Below are 12,201 nucleotides of genomic sequence, written 5' to 3'. Positions count from 1 at the left end.
CTTCCCTTCTTCCTCCTCTCTAAAGGATCAGGAGGACTTTGGATCACAGAGGGTTGTTTCCAAGGCTGGAGAATGCGTTTCTTCTCCTTGTTTTCTTATTTAGTACAATAAGTCTCTGGGCTATTTCAGTGGGTTGAATAGATGCAGGGCTGCATTCATGCATTGAAATAGATTGCAGTTTTCGTGCTGAGAATAAAAATCACCCACCAGCCAGATATGTAAATGAGGGAGGAGGAGGCTGCAAGAACCATGAGGGGGGGAAATCCCTCTGATTTATCACCACCTTTTCTCCCCCTAAAGCTTTGCACCCCCTAGGTAAATAAATAAATAGCAGTGGTATGATAGCTTCCTTTCTTACTTTCAGAGAGGAAAGCATCCCAGAAATACCGCTCTTCCTCTTAAAAGGAGAGATGGGAATGAATCTTTACCCTTAACTAGCCAGGAGTCATCCCTGTCCCACAAGTTGTTTTCCTTCCATTCCTTTGCTTGGCTAAACAGACAATGCACCCAGCTGAAACTTCAGAAAGGGAGAAAGCCCCTTAGCTCCAGTTGCTCATTAGTTGCATCACTGCCAGGGCTCCCAGAGAAGAAATGCAGGAGTCTGTCGACCCCTGAAGCTGGCTGTTCTATTAAACGCTTCATCTTCTCTTTGAGGAAGGCAGAGGAGTAACACATACTTGCATTCTGCTTGGCTACAATATCTGCTGGGTAGCAGCATCTCAATTGGGAGCCCCAAGCTGTCAGACAGCATCCCTGCTAGACAGTATCAGACCTGTATACGGTGCTTGGCTGGGGAGCCCAGGAGGCACTGCAAAGCTTCAGCACAGAAAGCCTATGGCAGTTCCTACGTGGATATTATAGAAAGGATTAATTCAAATCCTTATTTAGATGCTGCCTACCGCCATGAAGGTGACACCACTTAACATAGGCAGGAATTCCTTTGTGGTTCGTTGCTGTTCAGTCGTGTCTTGAATCTGTCTCAATTCAAACAGTTTGCATTTAGTACCAGATTAAATAGAGTGGAATCAGTCCAACCTGGCACATAACAGAGTTACACAAACCTGCTGGTGTTGCCAACAGGTATCAAACTCTATACCCTCACTTCTCCCTCCCTCTTCCTCTCTTTTAGACAGTCACAAACACACATACTCTCTTTCATGCAAACGAGTTTGTCTTTCTTTACTGTGTAAGTAGGAATAAATATTCATACAACTTTCATAAAGGCTGACACTTCTAAACAGCCAACTTGATCATATAAATGGCTTGCCTTTTGAGTCTCTGGGTATCACAACCAGATTTTTTTGGGGGGGGGAGGGGGGGTGTTGATTGTGAGAAATCAAATAACATTGTTTATTGTTTCAAATCTACCATGTTAGTGCTTAATAGAGGGGAAGCTAACAGCTGCTCACTTCAGTTTCAATTAAAGAACAGAGCTCATAACCACAAAAGCTACAGCTGAAGAATTCTCTTAACTTCATTCATCCTCTCTTGGATATTTTTTAAGAGTTTCTCTGCAATCAGGGTAAAGAGAAATATACAGTACTTTTATATGAATGATGTTCCTCCTCTGTGTTCAACACCAGACTGTTATGAAGAAGAGACTTTACAATAGGCTTCCTGGTAAATATAAGTAAATAATAAATAAATTCAGAAGACTGAAAAGATTACCTTAGCGTACCTGTCTTAAAGAAAATGATAAAGAAGCTAGAAGAACTTAGTATTTTGCATACCTGTGAAATTATCAAATTTCACAGCTATAAAATGTGATAACATCAAAACCCAAAAGCTTTTTGCAGTGTCACCTCCCAACCGAATTGTATGAATGTTTGCGACAGAAAAACCCTAGGAAAGGAAGCGATTATTATGTGATATTCTAGGCTAAGGTTTTAATCTATTCAGCCTTATTGTTTTACCTTACTGCATACAGAATGAGCACAGCTTTCTGCTACCTTCCTCCTAGGCTTCCTATTTATTAACTCTCCTTTCTTGTTTTAAAACTTGCGTCCTGGCTTTGATTTCTGTGCCTAGTTATAAGCAGAGGGTCTTCAGTGTCCTCAGAGATTGAGGTACTTTATGTACGTTGGTCCTTAAGTTATACAGGTGAGCAATCTGTTAACTGAGCAGGCTGCTGACCAAGATACTAACTTTGGACATCTTATTAAATATGAAAAAAATAATAAGAAGTACGTGTGCCTGCTTAACACATGCAACTGGTTTAAAAAAAAAAAAAATCCCTGTATAGAACATCTACTCCTTTTATACTTTTCATTTAAGGGGAGGAAAAAAAAAAGTTTTTATCTCTATGGGATAAGGTAGAATCTTCCCTTGAGGAAGTCGCTCAGTGCTTTCCCAATATACTTCAGTTGTTCCCATCAGCTCCCGCTACTGAGGTCCCAAACAAAATTGTAAAGAAGGAAGTAGTCCCCCAATCAGATTTAAATTTACTTTCTTTGTTATTTGTAATCTTCACAATTTTTCCAATAATATTGCACCTTTATGAAAGAAATTAATTGATCCCTGGAGACTTTATTTATGTCACTGTTAACATATGCTACATAGTGTTCTCTAGAAAAAATATATGTGTACACTTTTCTTCAGGATAAAGAACTGGTACACAAGTAAGAACATACAATCAGTCGTGGATATAGATTGAAGTCTATCACCCCTTGAAGTACTTCCTGAATTTTCTTTATTTCTTCTCGAACAGTTGCAGATTTTATCTTTTAAGACCTAAATGCCCTACAGAGTTTAGCTGGGACTTTCAGCCACCTATTGAAGTCAGGGGCCTGGAATCCCACCCACGTGGCCCTTGACAAACACACATAATTTAATTTCCAACACTTGAGAGACTTTCATGGGGAAAAAATAGTGACCTTTAAGTTTATGAACAGGAATGAAAGGTGAATGCATACTTTAAGTTCTTGGTGCTGTGTATCTCTTGAGTGATGAATATGCATACTTTGTAACAGAAAACAACTGCTCATGCTACATAGTATAAACAGGTATTTTTATAGAATATCTGATAACCATAAGACGTGATATCTTAGCAGTATTCCTTTTCTATTTTTTTCCATTTTGATATTATTACAGCCTGACCTTTTAGATATACTCTTAATACTGACAATTGTGTGCTACGTTACAGTTGTATCATAAGATATTTTCAACTATGAGTTTAAAATAATACAAACTAAATCCTTTCAGTGGGAGGGAAATGCTAAGGCATTTTGAGTTTGGAACGTTTTAAGCATCATCGCTATCATAAGATCCCATCAATAGAATTAAATTAGATGATGGAAATTCAACATTTTTCTTAGTGTTGTTGCCATAGAAAAGGTGGCTCACTTCATAGCTTTCTGAAAGTATTTGAGCATAAGATAGACACAGAACAATATAAAGTCTGTTTTGAAGGTTTCAAGTGTGTGTGTGTATTTTTCCTCCCAACCCCTCAGACTCCTTCATTCTGGAATCTGTTCAGCATGTTTCTCATTTTGTCAGCCAAATAAATAACATCAACACAGTGACATTTCAACTATATTAGTAAAATTCTGTTCCAAAGAAACACTGGGTACTGATGGTATCTGAAGTGATAGGTGGAAGGTGAAATGGAAAGATGATTTCTGAACCAGTTCAGTTACCAACAGATAGTTTACAGCATCTGACTCCAGGCAAGAGGCTGATTTCTACCTGCCTTATTTGTGAGAGTAACCTTTATTTATGAGCTGCAATGATAATACTCATAGAATTGATTTTCCAAGGTGTTCAGCATGATGTGTCTTGTGAAAATTATTTGAAATTGAGAATGATCAGCACCTTGGCTTGGATTTTAAATTAGTGATGTCAACACTACTAGATCAGAATAAGTGAAACCTTCCATAAGAACTGTCTACTGTACCCTGCGGTGCCAAAGTCATAGACAAGCTCATAAAGGTGTTTCTATATATGTCTTGCTCAGGTCTTTGCAATTGGATGGGGGAGTTCAAACCATTATGAAATCAGTCAGTCTTGGCAGTCATCAGTTCACAGTTTCAACTTTCTACTTTGGTGTACATTCAGTTGAAGTAGCTTGCTCCTGGGAAGCAACGCTCAGCCTAATTTGCGGAACTCAGACAACCATTTAAATCTATTTCCTTTGCACTCACTGACTACCTTAATCATATAGCTGTGTATATTTTGTATTTTTATTGGGGTTTAATACCAAAGCCCTTAAATACTAATACAAATGGACCATATGCGTTCAGAGGTAGTGCAGTACATTTGCTGAGGTTTGCAATGGAGCAACAGTTTCGATGTGAACCTGTCTTACGGATTAAATGTAACCAGTATGATCGCCTTTTAAGTAATATGTCATCAGAACTTAACTCTTCATGTCGCAGACGTTTAGATTGAGCACTGTGTTCTAGTCTGTGGACTTTATTTTTTGTGCATTTCTAAAAGTTAGATTAAAACAAATGAAGAAACCCCCACCGAAATAACCTTACCTGCCAACTGCAGAAGAAATAGTTTTTATGTTGGAGGATATCAGTTCTTTCCAAACAACTCCTTTAAGTTCATGATAAAACTGCCATCAAATTCAGCCAGCAAAATTAAAGATCCTCACTTTTAATTTAATGAGTTTCAGCCAAAAAGATTTGAGTAGGTTTACCGCAGCAGTACCATATGTAGTTAGAAAAGTCCAGTTATGTTCAAATTTTTCCTTTATAAAGATTTTTTTTTTTAAATATACATTTACATTTATGCATATGGCTGGAATGTTTATATAGTTTTCATTAAATCATCATGACCAGTGATGATTTTATATTCTTACTTTAATTAGAATACGTGTCAAACACTCGTGAGTTTATCCTTAATTATTTTGGGGTTTTTTTTAATTATGTAGAGAATACCTAATATCCTTTAAAGGAAACCAATGAAAATGAAAGCTCTGTTGTATATTAAAAAAAAAAAAAAAAGACTGACAAAGAAGCCAGAAAGCAAGGTATTTATGTCCTCCATTAATATTTAAACATTTTTCAGCAAGTACAGGATAAGCACATCCCAGCTGCTGAAACTGTCATGATAAACGATGCCCTAGGCAGAGCACGGTTAACACCTAATTCTCAGTCGCAGGCCAATCTGTTTGCCTTTTTATGAGCTCTCTTCATGTTGTGCACAACTTGCCTTTTTTCCCCTCTCTCCTTTAAAAGTGATATAGGTCTTCAAATTATGTAATACACCCTCATAAAAATGAGCATCGGTTTGAGAGATGAGGTTGGCATGAGCTGAAGCTATTAAATCTATATGTAATGCAGTTCTATTTTAGTCAAAGGAAAATTGCTTTAATCAGTGGACTGTAGAGAATAAAAATGACTTCAGTTCATTTCTTCCTCTTACTATAGAATGAAAACAATGCAGATACAACTATTTTTTTTCATGTTTAAGTTTCTAGTCCACCTTGGTTGTTCAAACAGATTTTTACTTTCTTCCCTCTCTGTTTTGAGCCTGCATCGTGACCGTCTCAACACAATGCCATGAGGTGAAGTGATGTTTTTGACACACATCTGGGGAGTATCTGGCTCCTGCAAACCCCAAACCAACCCTTTTTCCTTTTCTAAGTACAAGAGGTTGAAAGGGAAGTTTGCAAATGCCTCTTGTTCTGTGGTAGGTCTAAAATAGCTATATTGTCATTTCAATGCCTACTCTTTTGGTATCAGCTGTCATGAAAAAGAAAAAAAAAAAAAAAGACACACCAAGAAAATCCATAACAAAAAAACCCTCCAACCCTAAAATGTTGTAGATACTCATTTCATTGGAGAGGAAATGAAATCAAAAAAGTCATGGTACTTCAATTGCAAACTGTGGAGCACATATTGCCTCTTTGTCTTCTATCAGTATATGTGTAGCTCCGTTGGATTCATGACTAGAATTCCTGAGCACTACACAATGCAAGAAATAATAAAGGAGAAAAAATAGTTTGGAAGTGCTAGCAGTGGGGGTTTTTTTAAATGTGTTCTGGTTCTGTAAAGTAGTGAACAGTTCTGGAAAGACTGACAACTTTATATACAAGTATCAGAGCGTTTGGCAGCTTTAAAGTTGACTCATGTTGATTTTACTGAGTAACAAAAGTATCCCAAATAAGAAATACAAGTTAAGCAATAAGCGTGACATCATAGGGCCAGGATATTCTTTTGTTGTTTTGTTCTGTTTTGTTTGCTTGCTTTAAGAAAAAGGATTTCCTGAAAGTTACTATTTTCTAAAAAGTATAAAAAATATTTAGGTAGTCACTAACACAAAATAGACTTTGTAGATATGATAAAGTACTATGTTAAGCAATCAGACTAACAGGCAATTTGTTACATTATATTACTTTGATTAAAGAAGGTATATTTCAATATGATGTACATGTCATTTTCTCTTTATCCCAAAGCATTAGTCAAGTTGTTTAATGACCTATATCCTATAGCAGCTTCTTCTCTACTTCAGAATACCCATCATGGGGTTTCCTAGTTAAAGCAAGAAGAGTAAGGAAACTAAAGGAAGAGGAATTTTTCTTAGAAAAGCTTTTCTAACCCTGCCTTCCCTCTGTCCCTGAAACAGACCCCCAAAACTGAATAACCTGCTTCTGCTAATAATAATTGTATAGATTAGTTATCCAAGAAATACAAAAGGTCCAAATACTGAATTAACTGCTACCTTTTTGTATACTTGTGTGTGTATATCTGCGTGTGTGTATATCTGCATGTCTGTATATCCTCAGTGCAAGTGTATGGATTCCATCAGCTAAATGTCCAATGCAAAGGCTGATGAACATTGTGCTTAAAAGTCCCTTAGCATTTGACACAAGCTTAAGAACTCACTTACCTGAAGAACTTTCAGATGTCTGTAACTATAAAGAGTAGCAATGCATGACTAAGCTTACAAAATAAAGTGGCATATCTTTGCACACTGAATTACCCTGTGTTCGCGCATGTAGGACAGAATATCTAAGACCAAAAGGAAGAGGTAGTGTCTGTTACCATTTTTGCTGAAACAAGTAATTCTTTAGATAACTGCCTTTTGATTCTGCAAGCAGCCATAAGCAAATTGCCACACAGAATATATAAAAATAAACTTGGACAATTGATATGTACTTGTATTGGCAGGATCCTCTCCTGCACATCTCTGGCAGCACAAAAGTATACTTCAAGTCTATGTCACCCTGCTGCTATAGCAGAGTTAGTGTAACATTTCCCATCTCATTTTCCCTCCTTTGAAGGTGCTTGGCCGAAGGAAAGGATGTGTGGATAATGCATTTCTATGTTACAGTTAACTCCAGGTGACATAAAATTCAGGTCCCTTAAAATCACTGTTACTCAGTGAAATTTAGAGCAGCTACAAATGATAATTATGATTTGGGGCAATGCCTAGAACATGCAAGGCCCAGAATCTGCTTGCTGGCTCACTGCCATTTCCAGTCCCTCTCCACTGCGTGGTGGTGTGTGCTGCTCAGGGTCAGGATAGCTGGGAGTTCCCCTCCTGACAGACACTCTTCTCAGAACAGCACATCTGCCTGCTGCCTGGCTGCAGTGCAGAGGTTTCCATCCTTAAAATCTGCCAGTATCAATGGACAGAGCTGCATCAGATTGCCATGGTTATATACTAGGAGTCCATCAGAGTTTTATTTAAGTAGTTTTGCTGCCCCTAATTCCCTGTTCTTTCCTCTTTTCCAGAAGTTATCCTCCACTCAGTTTTGTGGATTCAACTATTTGTCCAACTGTTCTCTAAAGCATATAGTTAAACCTCATATGCTCTTTGGCAGCACAGCTGTTTTCAGAACTGTCTGTTGTTGTCCTGTAGTTTATGGGCTCTTAGCTGTGCAATGACCTGGGTTATAAACTTGAAGGAAGAGACTTCTTGAAACAGGGTTTTGTTGCAATTATTTCTTAACTCACATATCACTGTTCTGCCTCACAGTGTTGCCTTGCACAACTGCAGGGATAGTGAGCTGCAGCGGAGAAAGCAATGGGGATGGAGAAGTATTATTGGAAACGTGCAGCTGGTGTGTTGCAGGGATGGGGACGGGGGCAAGAACCTCTTAAATTAAAATTGCTCTTGGTGGCAGAATAGCATGAGCAATGGCCTAACCCAACTCTGTCAAAATGATTTGGTTTAAAAAACACCTTACTATTAAAAGCGTTTAAGTTAACAAGATGATTTTGACAGAACTGGGTTAGGGAGTGACTAACATACAATTATGATGGCAGATAAGAGAGGCAGTGAAGTCTAGACAGGGCACGCAAGTGGCACTGAGCAGTGGGCACTCCAAGCATGATCTTAGCTACTGCCATAGCAGCATGTCTGATTACAGCCTCAGTCCCTCTTCATCTCACAGTAAGGTGGAGAACTGCTTTATAATTTTAACTTTTGGGGGATATGTGAGCAATCTTTACCCAAGTGAGTAATTCACTAAAGAACAGTAGTTATTACTTATGGCAAGAAGTACTCATTCCTTTGCAACAGAAACAAGAGAATCCTGCCTTATCCAAGGTAATTTAAATTCAAGTTCAAGTACAATATAATGGATACGTACTGGAAACAGGATAAGTATATAGCAAAGTTATGCAGGCAGGGGTGACGTGATTTTTTGTTGGTTTTGATGTCTTGATAGTTCTATTCTGATGGACTTCGGTTTTGTTCTGCTTTAATGACAAATTAAAATCCTTACTACAGTTGTCTTATGAGTAAGAATTGTTCCTACAAGTGAGACTGGAGCGCTAGGGAGTGTTAAGGCCTTACATTTTTACTATTAAAAACTTAAGGCTCTATATGGCTCTATTGTGTTGCTAAAAGAGGATCAGCGAAGAAAAGATAATTGTACTTCCCATGGTGGGAAGGCTTTGCACCATGTTGTTACTGTTGATGGAAAAGGACTCTCTGAATCCTTGAGAAACGGGACTAGGAATCATAAGTGGTAGTGTAGCTAATACCTGCAGTAGTAAAAGTAAACCTAAAGAACTTAAGGGACAGGAGGAACAGTGTGAAGACAAACCAAAAACCAACCAAACAAAAACCCTCCAAACAAAAAAAACCCCACAAACACTTCAGTTACTGTGGAGACAAAAACACTAGGAAAGAAAAAAAATGGCCAGAGGTAAAACAAAAATAGTAATTTGAACAATAACAGGGAATTTACTTGGATGTTTACAAAGGAAACAAAAAAAGGTACAAAATACCTGTACATGTGTACAGGCTGTCAAAATGGATCCCAATTTTGCAGACCTGTTGACAGGAGAAATATAATACCTGATCATGAGCTGTGGGAAACCTGTGACAATGTAAAGAGAAATTCATTGTTGCTTAATGAATTTCAGGTAAAGGAAGTCACAAGATGTAAGTTTTTGTGATGGACACCTGCTTAGCCTTCCTATTTCATTCTCATAACCTATATTAAAACTATTACCCTCAGCTCTGTTTTGCAGGAGTAAGGATCCTTATTTCTGACAGAAATTAAATTAAATTCATTCTTCTGGTCCTGAAAGCCCACGTGGGTCAGGGGGCATTTTGAGGCTCCGAAGGAAGCATGGGAAGTACACAAGCTATCTGCTTGCTGTCGCGCACCAATAGTTGGAACTCTCTAGGTGATCAGTAAATCAACGCCTCTCATCAATTATTTGAGGCTGTTTGTACTGTAATGCAGATTTGCTTATATTGAAGTAGTGGCAAAGGTAGAAAGTATGTATAAAGATATCTAAAACATTTTTCTAGAATTCCATTGCCTTTATGTACTGTCTATCTCCTCATGTTGTGGCAGTTCAATAGCAGTCTTCTGGATGCATGCTGAAGAGTCATTTAATGTACAAAAGATTCTTGAAAATTCTACCCAAAACACTGCTTTAGGCAAAGATCACCAACTTTTTTCTGGCATCTCTTGTCTAACTTATTTAAATAAACCAGTACTTTTGGTTGGTTGGTTTGGTTGTTAACAGTTTAGGAATTGATAAAATCCACCCTAATGAAACACTGAGGTTAAAGGGCTTAGCTGTTATATGTCATCACTACGAATGGTAAGGTAAATGCAGAATTAAAGAAAAAAAAATTGCTGCGGTTTTAAGACAACCCTATGTGTTTTTTATGTGAAGAAAAACTAGAGCAGTTCTAAAATCTTTTGAACTGAGATTATGGTGTAAATCAATGCACTGGCGTTGCAATAAAGTGGTTTACTTGACCAGATGTATTCCGTGGCTTGAAATCTAAAGATAAATTGATTTTTTTAAAGCTTGTTATGATCTTTCTTTCCTTCTTTTTCAAGAATACGTTTATATATCTTAAACTTCTTTTATTAACTTTATTAATCTTTTTTTAACAAGTCTACTGCATTCTAGTGTTCACCTTTTAAAGCTACAAGATGATTCTAAAATAACTAGCAAAATTAGTTATATCAGAGATGTTAGGTGTCATAAAGCGTTCCGCCACTCATATATAAAATGAGAACTGTTATCAGTTAGTATATCTACTATAACTACCTACTGCCATACCTTGCTCTAACTTTATGCAGGCAATTAACTCATACAGGTAACCTACATAGATTTTAGTTCCAAAAAGCATTGCAATGTATATTACATTAATTTCTAAAGTTGTTATGCTAGTTATGTTCTAGTGTTAGGTTATAAAATTCTACTTCATTGTAATCACTTGGTGTTGTATAAAACTCATGCACTTTGTGGCCTAGAGTTGTACAAGTAGTGCTCCAAAATGCATGTTCCTGTTAATAGAACAATATTTTTCTAAACTATATCAGCACATACAGTAAGTAGAAAAAAAACCCACTCAGCTTTATCTGTATTTCTCTATAGGCTGTGCATGGACAACCAAATTTATGAATACAGTCTTATGTTTTTAAAACATAAGACAGCTATCTGAATCTCTGCTACCTGACATAATGTCACTTTTTTTTTTTCCTCTTTGCTACATTAAATAAATTATTTCTATTTCAAATATCACTTTCCTCGCTGAGGGATGAATGAAGAACTAAAGCTGTTTTGTCAACAGCTTTTCTGGATTAGAGTTGTACCTATATTTGTATAAATCATATGCTATACAGGGAAACCTCTTAGAACAGTGAGGTTTTGTTAAAGAAAACAGCCCAGGGCCATTTGAATATGTGGACTTTCAAACCAAAAATTATGTTTTAATCAACACCAACAAAATCTTTATAAGGGTGGAAATACACTCTTTAAGGGCCATGTGCTTGTCCTCTTCTGGTTGCTTAGCAAAAGCTAGTTCTGGTTTAGCTGGAATCATTCTGCTGTCATTGCATACTTGCCACTTCTTTAGACCCTGGCATAATATAAGAAGGAAAAATGCTACTGTGCCTCACCTGGTAGTCTTCCCTGATTGCCAGATCTCCCTTTACATATGGCTTTTTAATATCATTATAGTAGCCTGGTTCAGTAGCCCTGTTGGTTTCTCCTACACATCTAATCCAGAGGCTTATTATCTAGCTACAAGACATTTCTTGATTTTTGTATTGGCCAATGTGAAAATTGCAGGTCCAAATATTTAATAATGCCTTCTATCAGCTCCCGCCCACATACATGGTGTTCTGGCCCCAGAAATGGAGAATAAAATTAATTTCCAAATTTGGGGGCGGTACAGTCTCCATGCATTGCACAAAGTAAATGTCACAATTTACTGATAGAACAGTGAATCCCAAATGAAAGTCTGTTCCTCCAATAAATCTCAAAAGGCTCCAGCAGTCTAGGTTGAACTGTAGAGAAATTTATCGAGTTCTGCTGTTACAGTCTGGTCGTATTCCCCTGCAATACATGCCAAAGTCTTGTCAGATCTTTTTCTTTTCCCTGCACTGCACAATACGTGCCTTACTTTTCTGTCAGTACTTGAGAGTCTCACAGTTTTGCATTCACAGAGCTTGTATAACTGTACTCTTCACCTTTTTTTTTTCATGGAGTTAGATTTAATTACATGGTATGTACATTACTAATATTTCTGGTGTGCTTTTGATTTGTTTGCCTTAAAGTATTGCTGAATAGGGAGCTACTGTGAGGATGGTCCAGTCATAGTGAATTGTATGCGTTGGTGCTAGTGGATAGGACCTGAATTTGATTGGAGTAAGTGAAGAGAAACAGGCAGGAGGTCTGGGGGAGGAACTGAGAAGGGATGCACTGAAATGAATTTAATGCTTGCCCAGGATTCAGAGTGGCAGTCTGAAAAAACACATATCCTGTT

The 12,201-nt window shown here is 37.4% G+C and overlaps 1 protein-coding gene across 4 annotated transcripts in view; it reads left to right on the top strand.

Moving 5' to 3' along the window:
• The window catches only part of CDH8 (cadherin 8), a 230,399-nt gene that overhangs the window by 75,975 nt on the left and 142,223 nt on the right, over positions 1-12,201 (top strand). The gene's annotated exons all lie outside the window — the stretch shown is intronic.

Source organism: Falco punctatus, assembly GCF_963210335.1.
Source record: "Falco punctatus genome assembly, chromosome: 14".
Lineage (NCBI taxonomy): Eukaryota > Metazoa > Chordata > Aves > Falconiformes > Falconidae > Falco > Falco punctatus.
The sequence above is the reverse complement of the archived record's forward strand: the minus strand, read 5'-3'. Positions and strand labels throughout refer to the sequence as shown.